This window comes from Nerophis ophidion, linkage group LG03, assembly GCF_033978795.1.
Source record: "Nerophis ophidion isolate RoL-2023_Sa linkage group LG03, RoL_Noph_v1.0, whole genome shotgun sequence".
Taxonomy (NCBI): domain Eukaryota; kingdom Metazoa; phylum Chordata; class Actinopteri; order Syngnathiformes; family Syngnathidae; genus Nerophis; species Nerophis ophidion.
The window spans coordinates 49,308,166-49,324,061 of record NC_084613.1 but is presented as its reverse complement, the minus strand read 5'-3'; the positions used below and the strand labels follow the sequence as shown (position 1 = coordinate 49,324,061).

At 39.3% G+C, this 15,896-nt stretch overlaps 2 long non-coding RNA genes across 2 annotated transcripts; one reads left to right on the top strand and one right to left on the bottom strand.

The window, feature by feature from the left end:
* The first annotated feature begins 1,110 nt into the window (after positions 1-1,110).
* On the top strand, positions 1,111-2,308 carry LOC133548778 (uncharacterized). Its single transcript, XR_009805961.1, has 2 exons — positions 1,111-1,277; positions 1,710-2,308. It is a non-coding gene; the product is annotated as an uncharacterized LOC133548778 (long non-coding RNA).
* A 4,468-nt stretch (positions 2,309-6,776) lies between these two features.
* LOC133549739 (uncharacterized) lies at positions 6,777-13,538 on the bottom strand. Its single transcript, XR_009806156.1, has 4 exons — positions 13,402-13,538; positions 7,164-7,184; positions 6,991-7,095; positions 6,777-6,916 (listed from the first exon to the last, which is right to left on the bottom strand). It is a non-coding gene; the product is annotated as an uncharacterized LOC133549739 (long non-coding RNA).
* Between the last annotated feature and the right edge of the window lie 2,358 nt (positions 13,539-15,896).

Sequence of the window (15,896 nt, the reverse complement as noted above, 5' to 3'; positions counted from 1 at the left end):
AGTTTACACCTCGACTGGATTGGTGTTTCTGTGTGGAGTTAGCGCGTTCTCCCCCTGACTGCGTGGGTTCCTTTCGGGTACTCCGGCTTCCTCCCGTCTGCAAAATTATGCACCTGGGGATATGTTGATTGGCAACACTAAATTGGCCCTAGTGTGTGAATGTGAGTGTGAATGTTGTCTGTCTATCTGTGTTGGCCCTGTGATGAGGTGGGGACTTGTCCAGAGTGTACATTGCATTCCGCCCCAATACAGCTGGGTTAGGCTCCAGCCACCCTGCGAACCCGAGAGGGACAAGCAATAGAAAACGGACGGATGAATAGATTTAAGATTAAACTGTTACAAAGTTTTTGGTAAAAAAAAAGTAACTGTATATAAGTAAAACATACCAAAAAAAATCCTGTATCACATTCTGATTATAGAATTGCATTAGTGTCCAAAATATTGGGCTATTTTTCAAATTAATTTAAATTATGCAATGACCTGGGATTAGGCATGAGTAATCCAGATTCAAAAGTGTTCACTGTTAAAAAGAGCTGTCAAAATTTAAGATAAAAAGACTAGATTTGGGGAAAAAATGACTAAAAACTACTGAAATTAAATAGCTGCATGGACGGATAAATTAAGGTTTGTATGTTTAGAAATTAGCAGGACTTTTAAGATAGAACTAATAATTTGATTCTGAAAACAAGCATTATTCAACTTGCAATTCTTAAATTAAGCATTTTAGAGATGTTGCAGGATCTTTAAACATGATTTTCTATGTGTGTGTGGGGGGTGGGGGGGGCAAAGTATCTTAATTGAATTGTTTTTTTTAATGAATTTTAACATTTTAAACTACAATAGACAAAATATTTTTCATGCTAAATTAGGATTAGTCATTGACTAAAAATGAGTAGATAGCTCTTAAAACTAGAGAAATGTCTAAAAATTAAATTTTAAACTTTAGCAAGTGTGAAATAATTTGCAGTGTGATTAATCTGATTAAAAAAACAAAAAAAAACAATCATTTGACAGCACTAGATTTGGAGAAAAGTGCCATTGCATTTTTACCAATGACAGACCAGGAAGGGGGCTGAGAGTAAATTTTATTTATTTGCATTGTGTATGTGTCTCAAAACAGGGCCCCCATTCCCAAACTGGGATGTCAAACTAATTTTAGGGGCCGCATGGAGGAAAATCTACTCCCATGTGGGCCGCCGGTGTTACGTTCTGGTCGCATTGTTGCGGTGGTCGTGTCCCCAAGATGCAGAAAGGACCGCAGGAAAAGGAGAGTGCAGGTAAGATGCTTACTTATTCACAAAAGTCGAGGGCAAAAACACAAAAAGGCAGACATGCTGATGGCACAGGAAACTGTGGCAAAGCTTAACACTTGAACAAGCAAGAGGCTACTACCATAAACTCACAAGAAGAAATTACCAAACGCAAAGTGCCGCATGAAGTGAGCAAGACCGCCAGACAGCATGTGGCGCGAGGCAAGATTAGTTCTCTGATTACTGACCCGGTGCAGGTGAGCGTCTCGAACACTAATCAGAGGCAGGTGAAGAAAATCAGCACCCAAGGAAACCAAGAAAATTAACGAGGGTGATGAAACAGAAATAAACAACAACTAAGAATATACCAAATTAAACATAATGTGACCCATGCAATGGATCATGACAGTTGGACTGGTAAAATTATGGCATCCATTTTCTACTGCATGTCTCTTTCAGGGTTGCGGGGGGTGCTGGAGCCTATCTTAGCTGCATTGAGACGGAAGGCGGTGTACACCCTGGACAAGTTGCCACCTCATTACAGGGCCAACACAGATAGACAGACAACATTCACACACTAGGGACCAATCATTTAGTGTTATAACTTAAAAAATAAGGACAACTTCAGATTGTTTTTTGTTTTACTCTGGCCAAAAATACAACAAGCTGAAGAATATTGTTATAATATTGCCTCATTCATTATCTACAGCTTGTGTGGCTAACATACTGCTCAATCGAAACGTATCTGTTCATGCAGAGAAGCAGCGCATCCTGTACGTGTTTACATGTAGCTCCTGCAGACAAACACCACATCCTGTGCAAATTTCGGGTCATACAGAGGGCAGGCAGATGTTCTTCATATAACAGCCACAGATTAAATCTTCTGGTGAACGCAGTACTTTTACATTAACTGACACATTGCAAAAGACACCGCCTATCTGAATGAATAAAAACACGAATCATCCAGAGAGCCATTGCCATTTTGCTTAAATTGCCCATGTGTTGACATGTTGATCTTTGTAAATCGCCCAGATATCTGAATAAAGACTTAACTTTGAGATTCTCTGACGTCTTCTATTTTGTTTTCTGGCCGGATTCTTGGACGCGCTGGTTACTAACCCAACAAAGCACAGTCTAAAAATATGCATATCACTAACAATCCTCTTGACAAAACGCTTCAAGTTAGTTTGAAATTCTAAAGGAAACAATTGGTGCAGTTTCAAACACACAACAAAGGACACAATGAACATACATACTTTGTCTCAGTGTAAATACAAGGCAATTTAAACTTTAAGTCACAGCCTATCTGGGATTGAACAAAATATTAAATCGTTGATCAATAATAAAAAGTTTTCCAGGTATCATATGCCTGTAATAGAAAAATAATTTAACATAAAAATCAACTTTCTAGGTTTTTTGGTTTGATTATCAGTAACAAAAACAAGGTAAATGGATCGTTACCCATTATTGCAATTTTTTAGCGCGTGTGAAAATCGAAAAGAGGAAATAAATCAGCGAGTGGAAAACTATTTTCTCTATTCTCCGTTCAATGTTTGGATATATGATGGATTGCACATTGGCAGTGTCTCTTTTCTGTATCCTGCCTGTGAGTGACCCGGAACAACAACAACAACAACAGAGGAAGAGCGACGTTTGCCTGCCTGGTAACCAATAAAATGAGTCACTTTCCATGTCTCTGGACATTGGTTGAAAATGGTTAGCCTGCTGCCCGAGACGTACACGGACTTTATTCAAGAGGTTTGAGTTACACTGTGCACCCACAATTTTTTTTTGACGGAGACATTTTGAGGCAATGAGCGCCAAAGCACGAGGGAGATGACGTAAAACAGCTGGTTTCATTTACGTATGTTGAAGGGGAGGAGCCGCAGCCACGCTTAATGTTTACCTCTTGCTTCGCATACTTGCTCGCTTGCCTAACAGAATTGCTATTGTGACACCCACTGGATTTTTTTTTTTAAAGGGGAACATTATCACAATTTCAAAAGGGTTAAAAGCAATAAAAATCAGTTCCCTGTGGCTTGTTTTATTTTTTGAAGTTTTTTTCAAAATTTTACACCTCCCGGAATATCCCTAAAAAAAGCTTTAAAGTTCTTGATTTTCACTATTTGCGATGCGACTATCCATTTCCCTGTGACGTCATACAGGGCTGCCAATACAAACAACATGGTGGTTACCACAGCAAGATATAGCGACATTAGCTCGGATTCAGACTCGGATTTCAGCGGTTTAAGCAATTCAACAGATTATGTATTGAAACAGATGGTCGAAGTATGGAGGCAGAAAGCGAAAACGAAATTGAAGAAGAAATTGAAGCTATTGAGCGAATAGCTATTGACGCTATTCGGCCATAGCACGGGTGTACCTAATGAAGTGGCCCATAGAATGGCTGCCTTATTAGCATCGCCGGTAAAATGTGCGGACCAAACGATCAGGACTTTCGCATCTTGTGACACTGGAGCAACTTAAATATCTCGATTGGTAAGTGTTTGTTTCGCATTAAATGTGGGTATCTAGTTTCAAATGTACATACAGCTAGCGTAAATAGCATGTTAGCATCGATTAGCGTAGCATGTTAGCATCAATTAGCTGGCAGTCATGCCATGACCAAATATATCTGATTAGCACATAAGTCAACAACATCAACAAAACTCACCTTTGTGATTTCGTTGACTTAATCGTTGCAAATGCATCTGCAGGTTATCCATACATCTCTGTGACATGTCTGCCTTAGCAGACACTCTGGCAAATTCAATGGGGGTCCGGCGGCAACTTGAATCCCTCCCTGTTAGTGTTGTTACACCCTCCGACAACAGACCAACGAGGCATGATGTCTCCAAGGTTCCAAAAAATAATCCAAAAAACGGAAAATAACAGAGCTGAGACCCAGTGTTTGTAATGTGAAAATGAAAATGTCGGGTGTGTTACCTCGGTGACATCCCGTTCTGACGTCATCGCTAAAAGACCGATAAACAGAAAAGCGTTTAATTTGCCAAAATCCACCCATTTGGAGTTCGGAAATCGGTTAAAAAAATACATGGTCTTTTTTCTGCAACATCAAGGTATATATTGACGCTTGCATAGGTTTGGTGATAATGTTCCCCTTTAAACAGCAGTTTCTCCCATGAAAATTTGCACCTTATGTACCGCGGGCCGTTCGTTTGACGCCGCTGGGCTAAAGGGAGGTGCAGCCCTGGACGCATAGGTCGTATGAACGCACATTTCGGAAAGTATGACCACATGAAAAAAGGATAAAAAAGTCGGAATTGTACTGTTCACCCTATGTTCAAAATCCGATTTGTAGTGAATAGATAGTACTTGAATAATGTTCATGGTCATTTCTGTATTAATATTTTATTCACTAACTGCTTCTTAGCTATCACTTTTACCGTCATATTTGTACATATCCTATTTGCTGATGTTGCTCTGTTGTTGTTGTTGTTGCAATTGTCATTGTTGTGTTTGCTGTTGTATTTATCTCCGCGTCTTATTCCCCTCTTCTTCCCGCAATTTCCCTCTCTGTCTGCCTTTTTTTCTCTTTCGATCCCCTCCTGCTCCAGCCCGGCTGCACCAAATATTAATATAAATCAATTTAATAAAGTTAAATACAAATAAGGCAACAAGAGAAGTATCCCACATTTCTTAGTAAATGTGTACAGCCGATATGGACATCTACATCAACTATATGACTTGCCCGAGAAGCTGGGCAGGACAAAAAAAATAAAAAAATATGATAAGGGTCACACATTGGCAGAAAAAAACAGAGTGGGCCTGCAGTGTGGAAGTAGCTTACTATTACATTGCTGTATTTATTGTATGTGTTTATCAGAAATGTCAATGAAGCCAGCAGGAACACTTGTGTCTCCTGGAAAAGTATCCCGGCCTCACTTTCCGCCCTTATATGGACTTGTTGTCCTGGCAGGGGTGAAGGCTTCTGGGCTTCAGTCCAGTTAGAACTGATAGAAGTACAAACATAGTTGGAACAGAAATGACTCAGATGCATGGCACTATGTCTCAGAGACTACCCGACTGCTTGATTCATTACTGAGCTCAAAAACAAACGGCCGGATTACATCGTTCACAATGTGTTGTATCTTGAACAAACCTTCAAACCTTTGACCGCCATCATTCTGGCTTGTAATCGCTCTAACCTAAAGTCCAGACATGCAGAGGGACTTTTTCCACGGTGTGTTGGTTACTTATTCACCTCGTTTGGAGATATTCATGGGGGATTTCCAACTTGGCTTGTGTGCACTGCTGCAAGTGCAGTTGATGTAGTTTTCATTCAACAGCACATGTACACTTAAAAATGCAGCGAGCTTTGGACCTGTGTTGGGTTATTTCCCAGGAAATAAAAGTGTTTATAAAATGTTTGTGCCCATTTCATAGGACTTGTTTTTCTTATCATAATTGCTCAGATGTTCCAGAGTGTGTGGCATGATGTGTATGTCCTGATTTAAATATGTATATCATTTTACTTTTGCCAAATGGATATATTTTTTTTGGGCAGAAAACAAGTCTCATCATGTTATAGGGGACGGCATGGCGCAGTGGAAGAGTTGCCGTGCGCAACCCGAGGGTCCCTGGTTCAATTCCCATCTAGTACCAACCTCGTCACGTCCGTTGTGTCCTTGAGCAAGACATATCACCCTTGCTCTTGATGGGTGCTGGTTAGCGCCTTGCATGGCAGCTCCCTCCATCAGTGTGTGAATGTGTGTGTGAATGGGTAAATGTAGAAGTAGTGTCAAAGCGCTTTGAGTATACTCAAAGCGCTTTGACACTACTTGACACTACTTGAAGAGTAGTGTCAAGTACTATGACACTACTTGAAAAGTCACTACATGTGACTCTTCCTGACTATATTTTACACCCCCGCGCCCCCAACCCCGCCCACCTTACCGACGCACGTTGGTCATGGATACAAAGGATTCTGGGTAATTTTTATGTTGCGTTTATGTTGTGTTACTGTGAGGATGTTCTCCAGAAATGTGTTTGTCATTCTGGTTTGGTGTGGCTTCACAGTGTGGTGCAAATTAGAGTGTTAAAATTGTTTTATCACAACTTTCAGTATACTTTGTGTCAACCAGTATGCCTTGCAGTCGTGTGTGTGTGTGTGTGTGTCTGCGAAGGCTTCATACAACATGTTGCTGGGCTGGCAAGCAGTTTGTACACGATGTAGAAGGCGTCGAAGGCAATGGCTTCATAGCAAGCCCTTGTTGTTGTTAACTGGGTGACCACTAACAGATATATGTGAGAATGATTTGCGGCTCCTATTGTCTTTTTTACTTTGAGACATGGGTCAAAACGTCTCTTTGAGTTATAAAGGTCGCCGATCCCTTAACTATGTATATTAAATATTCCCGAATGGTTCAACCGCCACCCGCCCGAATCTATTTATTCGTCATGTCACCCGCCCGACCCGCGGATAAAACTCCGCGGATGAGACCGCAAACCGCGCATCTCTATTGTATTTGATGTAAAGTAGACATTGGAAAGAAAAACAGGTCATAGGTTCATCAATCAATCCAATTTTATTATTATAGCCCATAAAGAGCTTCACAAACCACAACGACTTCAAGGAGAAAGCCTTGGTTACATCATCGGTGGTGGACCACCGCTTGGTGGTGGACCACCGCTTGGTGGTGGACCTGCAATAAGATGTCTAACTTTAGCATGCAAACAGAAGTCTATGACCATGTTCAGGTGTTACTCAATGAGGTACCTGATGGGAGTGTGATATCAGTGCTGAGAGGAGTAGGGCTTGGGTGGGGATAACCAATTGTCGCACCAGCAGGTGATGCAAACGTCATTACACCTGATGGGATTCCTGTAAATTGGAGGAATAAAACATTCACATTCCACCTTTGCCATATTAATACTGAAAGGACATCTTACCTGTTGGAGCAGAGGAAGGGCCTGAAAGAGAAAAAAAGCTTTGATTAGTTTTCCCTACATTTTCTAACAGCATTTAAAAAAGATGACTTATAGACAACCAACGTCCTCTGCAGGGGACATAGACCATAAACAAATGTCTAGGGATGTCCCGATACAACTTTTTCACTTCCGATACGATACCGATATTGTAGCCTTGAGTGTTGGCCGATACCGATATCAATACGATACGATATAGGCACGAATCATACATATTCCTTATTTTGTTGTGTGGAATGTTAGAAAAGGCTTGATAAAGTGATGTTACTGTTACTGATGTTGTAGTGTTAAAACAGAAAACAATAGTCAGCAAGAGTAGGTATAGGAAAAACTGACCCATTTATTATTAACCAATTGGTTACATAAATTTGAACCTTCAACTTAAGAGTATTACCTCAACAAATCCAATAAAAACTAAATGTTATATTTAAAGTGCAAAATAACCACTAATACCAACATAAATATACAATTGAATAGAATAGATTAAAAATAAATTAGAAGACCCTGAAAAATAACCTAAATAAAAAAATTAAAAAAAAAAAATGTTTTAAGGTGCAAACAATTCAGGTTCACTTCAGTTATTTTTTTACTGTCAGCATATGTTGGAAACAGCTGTGGGCAGGGACAAAAACAACACAATATTGTCCAGTGTCCAACTGCTCTAAGTTAAGAGTTCACAGCTCCAGTTTCACTGACTGATTGTGCCCAAAACAATGTAGTAATTACTCTTAGTCGTCACTAAATAATAGTGTAAACACAATAAACATATCACTAAAATAACAAGAGCGTAAAACAAATAATAATCAGTCAGTGCTGACTACCCTTACTCCTCCTCCTTCTCCACTTTCTGCAGTCCGAGCATAATGTGGAGATTTTTTTTTAAGAAGATAAGCATTTCGGCATGCTGTGCAGTCTGTGGAGAAGCTTATAGAATTTGCCTTCTCCACGCTTGCGGCAATACATTTTTTAACCTCGTCGTGCATCTGGGGTATAGTTTTGTCTACAATGTAGTGGCGGCTAGGAATAATGTAGTGATGTTCGAGGTGCTCCATTAAGCGTTTAACCCCGACATTACTCACCACCGACAGGGGCTGGTAATCAAGCACAATAAACTGGGCTATCTTTTCTGTTATGGCCATTTCCTTTTTGCTGTCCCGTGGTAGTTTGTCACGTCTTGCAAAGCTTTCGGCCAGCGTGGGTTGCTAAAGCGAGCCAGAGGTTTGTTGCTTCGCCTTGCTGCTCTCGCGAAAATCCTCATGTTCTTTTTTGTGGTGTTTTTTCAAATGTGCGACGAGGTTGCTTGTATTGAACCTTCCCGGTTCTGACCCTCCACGGGACACTTGCGCCTGACAAATGTTGCATATAGCGGCAACGTCTTTGTCCGAGTTTACATTAAAATAGTTCCACACAGCCGACATCACTACAATTTGCTGCAAGCACACGCGTTGTCCTTGTTGTGATCACGTGGGCTGTGCATGCTGGATCAGAGACGCTCTTCTTCCGCGGCCGGCACCTACGTGTTGGAGTGTGATCAAACCAGAGTCACCTATAATAGAAGTGCTGCAGCGGCAAATGGACAGCTTATATCGGAGCGCTTATATCGGAGTTTTTAGATTCAGTACGATAAAATCCGATATTCACTTTTTTGGCTAATATCGAACTGATATCCGATATCAATATCGGATCGGGACATCCCTACAAATGTCCCTTGCAGAGAACACTGGTTCTCAGTAGAAGGCAATGAACGTGTTGGTAGGTTCAGGTTGTATAATACAATATAATACAATACGTTAAAGCAGGGGTGTCAAACTCATTTTAGCTCAGGGGCCACATGGAGGAAAATCTATTTCCAAGTGGGCTGGACAGGTTAAATCATGGCATGACAACTTAAAAATAAAGACATCTTTGGGATTGTTTTCTTTGTTTAAAATAGACCAAGCACATTCTGAAAAACTACAAATCTTAATGGTTTTTATTTACACTTGCTTGTTGTGGTCAATAGATTAGATTAGATTAGATAAAATAGTACATTATTTATTCCTTCAGGAGAGTTCCTTCAGGAAAATTACAATTTTCAGCACAATCCCATTCAAGATCGGACAAAACATTACAGGGAGACAGAACAGGATCGGTGACGGGTCTGCCGGCTTCCAGCGCCCCTTACAAAAAAGACGAGATACAGGTAAACAAGTGGGGGGATGGGAGAAAAAAATAGAAGATTCAAATAAGATAAAATAAAATAAAAAAAAGTATTCTATCTTCATTTGTTGTTGTTCATACTTTTTGAATACATTATATGATAATGCTCATCTGTCAAATAATTGGAATGGAGTCTGGCAAAGTTTTAAAATGGTCCTTCTGTGAACATTTTCAATGTATCAGAAAATTAAATTAATGATAATCTTAAAATCAAATTACTGGATGTTGTTATTGTAATTTACAAATTTTTCTCAACTGATGAACTAACATCATGTGGTTAACTGATGAACTAACATCATGTGGTTTATTCTGTACATATTTAGCGTCATCAACAACAAAACTTATGAATTTTGACTAATTTTATAAATCACGCATGAAGTTAGAAGGGGATACATATTATTTCAGCACATTTTTTTTGCTGTCAGCACAAGTGCATAGCGTTCAAACACAGAAGTGTTGCCTCTTTTTTAACACGCCAGATAGCTTCGCCCCCTCTGAAGTCATTTGCTGTCTTGTGACAGGGCATACAAAAAAATTGCTATTGCGACATCCAGTGGACACATTTAGAGCAGCAGTGTCTTGCATTCAAAAATTTCAGCCACTTTTTTTACATAGCAATCTCATCTCGCAGGCTGGATAAAACCTATTTGCTGGCCGACACCCCTGTGTAAAAGAATAAATACAAATCTAACTACTGCCGTATAGACCTAATACAATACTACTTGGTTAAGTTTCGGTCTTGTCGCCAACCTTTGCTTTCATTCAAGAGCTCTATTTTGGCGGTTAGCATATCCTCCTACCGTGTGCAGTGTAGCATGTTTAGCTATTCCTCGTCAATTATTGATAATGATACTCGTAAGAACTATGTTTTATTTGCCGCCATGGAGGCAATGACTTAGAAGCAGCTTTGCACTGTGGAGAGACGTTAGCCACTCGCAAGACTGCTCCGTTGTGTTGAGGAAGCGTTCGTCTGCTTGTCTATGTCAAATTTGCAATGCAAGACTTGTGTCAACAACATGCAACGGTAAAACGATAGCATCAAATCGTTGGCCATATTTTTATCAATTAAGTCCTACAGCATATATATCACGCAACCATGATGTATAGGCACAGCGAGTACGCATAAAAAACACCTTTTAAAAACTGGTTCTAAAAAAACTTAAAAAAAAAAAAAAGAATCAATTCAGATATTAATCTACTTTGTGAGCCTCTACTCCTTACATTCTTCTTCTGAATGTTTGTTTTTTCTCATAATACCAAGATTTCCCTCCCATTATTTAAAAAAAATTATGACTTTTTGTCAAACAAATTTTACAATACTTGCAGTTTTATTCTTGTTTTGTTTATTTTTCATAATATTATCTGTTGAAAAAAAACATAATTTTTGCTTTAATATTTCAATTTCACGCAGATATTTAGATATTGATATAGAAATTTCACCTGATAACTATCAAGGCTACATTTTTTATCGGTGTGGTTCAGTGGATAGAGTGGCTGTCTAGAAACATGAGAGTTCCTGGCACAATTCCAGCTTTTGCTGTGATCATGTTTTGGTGTAAGTCATGTTCTGTTTGGTTTTTGGACACTCAGTTCCTGTTTTTTCACTTTTGTTTTGTCACCATGGCAACCATAGTTTCACCTGTTTCACATTTGGAGTCACGTTCCTGTTTTCACTAATCATGTTACTATTATTCAAACCGAAAGGTGCCAGGAAGTCAGCCTGGTGACTTTACCTCTGTTCACTTCATGCCATGCTACCTCTGATACTGTCCATAGTTTTGCTTCATGCCATGCCACGTAAGTTTTTGTTTTTTTATGTCACATTTCTTGAGTTTTGTTTCATGTTCATAGTTTCTGCCTTTGTGAAAGTTTTTGTTTTATTAGCCAAGTTTTTGTATTTCCGCCTTAAACGTGCCTTCTGTTCCTTTTTTTACAGTAATAAATAAGTATGTCCCTACCTTCACGCCTTGCCTGCGCCAACTTTCCTTTGCCTTCCGGGAAAACAAAGACCAAGGTCCACGTTATGACACTATCCTAGTCAGTGCTGTTGTGTCCTTGTTTCAATGTATGAGTTACTCAATGTAAAGTGATGTGAGACATTAGTGAAAAGGTGCTATAAAAAATATCATTCAATATTATTGTATATGTAAAATATTTTTACTTTCTATAATATTTGGATTTTATTCTTGTAAAATCATGACTTTAATGTGACTTTTATTCAATATATTGACTATATGATGATATACAGTAAATATAATTACTGCTGTTTTTTTTTTTCATTCTTCCTTTAGGTTCAGTCTTGCACCCTCACATGTAAAAGCTATATTAAGATTAAAGAATAAAGATACATTATGTTTACCAAATATTTTAAAGACATTACAGCTACTAACATATCTCCTTGTTGGACAATGGTGACATACAGTATGTGGGCTGTTTTAGAACTGAAAGGGAATCTACTGTTTACGCAAGGAGGAATGACCAACCCAAATAAGGTCTACTTTTGCACTGCTTTTGTGTGTGTGCAAATTCCTCAGTCTGACAAGCACTTTTTATTCAACATGATTAGTAAATGTGAAAAACAAAGACATTTTGAAAAACACATGCTCGGTCAAACCACTAATGGGTACATAACATAGATTTTGTAATATTGTTTTGGATTAAAAAGTGTAACTGTGAGCAAGTTACAGCTACTTTAAAAAGTAAAAAGTAACACACGCACATAAAACACGTTCAAGTATGAGGCATCACGTGATTGTTTTCATTTCATTTTAAGACTTTATTTATTTGTTTTTTTTTTACAAATTACCGTTGACATTTGACTTTATTACCCTCATAGGGAAAAGGCTAACTTTTTTAAATTTTCCATGATTAATTTTCAGTATTTTGGGCTTACTTTTTCTTGAGTTGTTAAATGTTAACATTTCAACTTCCAATAATTTCCCAGGTGTACAGCACATCGGGCGTTATTCCACAAAACAGGAAGCCATACACTACATAAAAGTCCTTTATTGTTCAAATTAAATAAAAATGTTTCCCTCAAAATTGTCAATTGACTTTATTACTTCTTTTAACCTTCAAAGGCCTTTTGAACACAAGTACTATCTATACATTTGCAGAACATTAGTTATTTCACTCGTTTGAATTTGTGACATTATCTGATCAAAATGCTTTCAAAGGCGTAAAACTGTTTAAAACCTTTACATGTTTGATATTGTTGTTTAGGAGAAATATGAGCAAAACAAGATGAGATGCCAACCGAACGCCTCCCTCGAGCATACTTGCCAACCCTTCCGAATTTTCCGGGAGACTAACGAATTTCAGTGCCTCTCCCGAAAATCTCCCAGGACAACCATTCTCCCGAATTTCTCCCGATTTTCAGCCGGCAAAAATTCTGGGGGTGTGCCTTTAGGCACTGTCTTTAGCGTCCTCTCTTACCTGAAAAGGAGACTATTATATGTGTCTACGTTATCCATAGGTTTATCTATAACCCTTAACACGGTGGGCAAATGGATATAGTCACTCATGAACGGTCAGAGAAGCACAAGGCGGCGGCAACGCAGTATTATGGGCCACCTTGCTAAATGGAGACCCGAGGGTGTAACATATGCCGAGACAAAGCTGATAGCTGGAAGAAACATCCCGTTCTAGCCCGGGAAGAGCTGGACGAAGTGAGAAAAGTCTGGGCTTCCCTGCTTAGGCTGCTGCCCCCGCGACCCAACCTCGGATAAGCGGAAGAACATTTATGTAGATGGATGAATGGGAAGATCAATCAAGTTCAAACATGTTTTTACACCTTTCAGAAACTTAATTTTTATGTCCTGTTTGGCTTTAAACTGCATACTTGCCAACCTTGGGATTTTCGGGAGGGGCACTGAAAATTCTCCCGGAAAATAATAATAATCTTGTCTACATAACATTTATACGTTCAGTCCTCCTTATTGGTTATATTTGTTGACTTAAAGACGTTGTACATAGTGATAAATAGTAAGAGTTATTTACTCACCGTTTCCCATGATCTTTTCTTTTTTGGGTTGTTTATGTAGAGAATAATCTGGTTTGTTCGTCGTGCGTTCGGCTTTACATACAAAGAGAAGGACTGGAGGAAGCGCCTCTGATTGGCCGCAGAGCAACCTACCAGGGAACATGTGGGCGGGATGGTTTCGATGACGTCACGACCAACACATGCAAAGTGTGCAAAGATTTGTTGCAATAAAACAAGACAGATGTATCAACATGGGACAGTGAGGGGAATTTCTTCTTGCACAAACAAAGACCTTATTGAATTCACCTTGTTTGTGTAATCCCACATATACTGTAAATGCTACACATGATTTGATTTTTATCTAACCTGTTTTCTGTTTTATGGTTGAGTGTGTCTTGTCTTTTATGATTCACGTTTTCATCTTTTTCTTATCTTAACCTTACCAAATAGAACTATTGCTACACACAATTGTCTGCGTGTCAAAGTACTCTTTGTATGCTAAGCTTGTTGCATTTCTTGTACAAACCCCGTTTCCATTTTAGTTGGGAAATTGTGTTCGATGTAAATATAAACGGAATACAATGATTTGCAAATCCTTTTCAACCCATATTCAATTGAATGCACTACAAAGACAAGATATTAGATGTTCAAACTCGTAAACTTTATTTTATTTTTTTTGCGAATAATAATTAACTTAGAATTTCATGGCTCCAAACGTGCCAAAGTAGTTGGGAAAGTGCATGTTCACCACTGTGTTACAACACCTTTTCTTTGAACAACACTCAATAAACATTTGGGAACTGGGGAAAGTAATTCTTTCCCATTCTTGTTTTATGTAGAGCTTCAGTCGTTCAACAGTCCGGGGTCTCCGCTGTCGTATTTTAGGCTTCATAATGCGCCACACATTTTCAATGGGAGACAGGTCTGGACTGCAGGCGGGCTAGGAAAGTACCCGCACTCTTTTTTTTACGACGCCACGCTGTTGTAACACGTGCTGAATGTGGCTTGGCAATGTCTTGCTATAATAAGCAGGGGCGTCCATGAAAAAGATGGCGCTTAGATGGCAGCATATGTTGTTCCAAAACCTGTATGTACCTTTCAGCATTAATGGTGCCTTCACAGATGTGTAAGTTACCCATGCCTTGGGCACTAATACACCTCCATACCATCACAAATGCTGGCTTTTGAACTTTGCGTCTGGATGGTTCGCTTCCCCTTTGGTCCGGATTACACAATGTCAAATATTTCCAAAAACAATTTGAAATGTGGACTCGTCAGACCACAGAACACTTTTCTACTTTGCATCAGTCCATCTTAGACGATCTCGGGTACAGAGAAGCCGGCAGCATATCTGGATGTTGTTGATAAATGGCTTTCGCTTTGCATAGTAGAGCTTTAACCTGCACTTACAGATGTAGCGACAAACTGTATTTAGTGACAGTGGTTTTCTAAAGTGTTCCTGAGCCCATGTGGTGATATCCTTTAGAGATTGATGTCGGTTTTTGATACAATGCCGTCTGAGGGATCGAAGGTCAGGGTCATTCGATGTTGGTTTCCAGCAAGGCCGCTTACAAAATTATCCTCTGCATTTGACCCATCACCCTTGATTACCCCCTGGGAGGTGAAGGGAGCAGTGGGCAGCAGCAGTGGGCAGCAGCGGCAGCCGCGCCCGGGAATCATTTTTGGTGATTCAACCCCCAATTCCAACCGTTGATGCTGACTGCCAAGCAGGGAGGTAATGGTGTTGTTGTATTATAATGTTGTTGCGTAATGTTGGTCTGTTTTAGCATATGCATTTGTTGTGGCTTTCGCAAACATGTTGTGGCTGAAGGTTGTTGTGTTGCGGCATTTGCATTTGTTGCAACCCTTCTTGGCTACCGTATTTCTCTTTACTGGAAAACAATACCGTCAATAACGTCTTTCTGTTACTCCCAAGATTGTGTATCTTACACCAGCATTACTATATATGATATTCCTGGGAGTAAAATAAAGTTAAAAATGGTATGAAATTACTGCCAAAACTCCACAAACACAAAACAGTTTTTTTTACTCGTACCCAATGATGTGCAAGTAAAAAATGAGAATAAAAATGTCAATTAAAAAAAAAGCGATTCGCAGTATAAAAACAACTGAAATTTAAAAAAAAAAAGGTTCACAAGTATAAAAACAATTTTCTGCAAGTTAAAACTTTTAGCAGTTATATTCCACCCTGCGTGATCCACACTCTTGCACTCAAAGCACCCGACAAGTGGTGGAGCTGAGTCAATTCAAGGTGCAAGAGCTACTGTTATTTGCGCATGGTGCCGTCTGCCATAAAAAACAAAGAAGAAGAAGCAGAGTGAGGAGTTAAATGGCAGCTAGAGAAGAGTAGAAACTTACAGGCTCAGCTTGTTTTCCCCTGATTATGTGCCCCTTAAAAGCATGTTGGTATGTGGGCGCCTTCAATTTTCTTGTTTGTTACTGTTCCTGACGATGTCCGGTGTAATACCCCAATTGTTTTCCTTTTTTTGCAATTA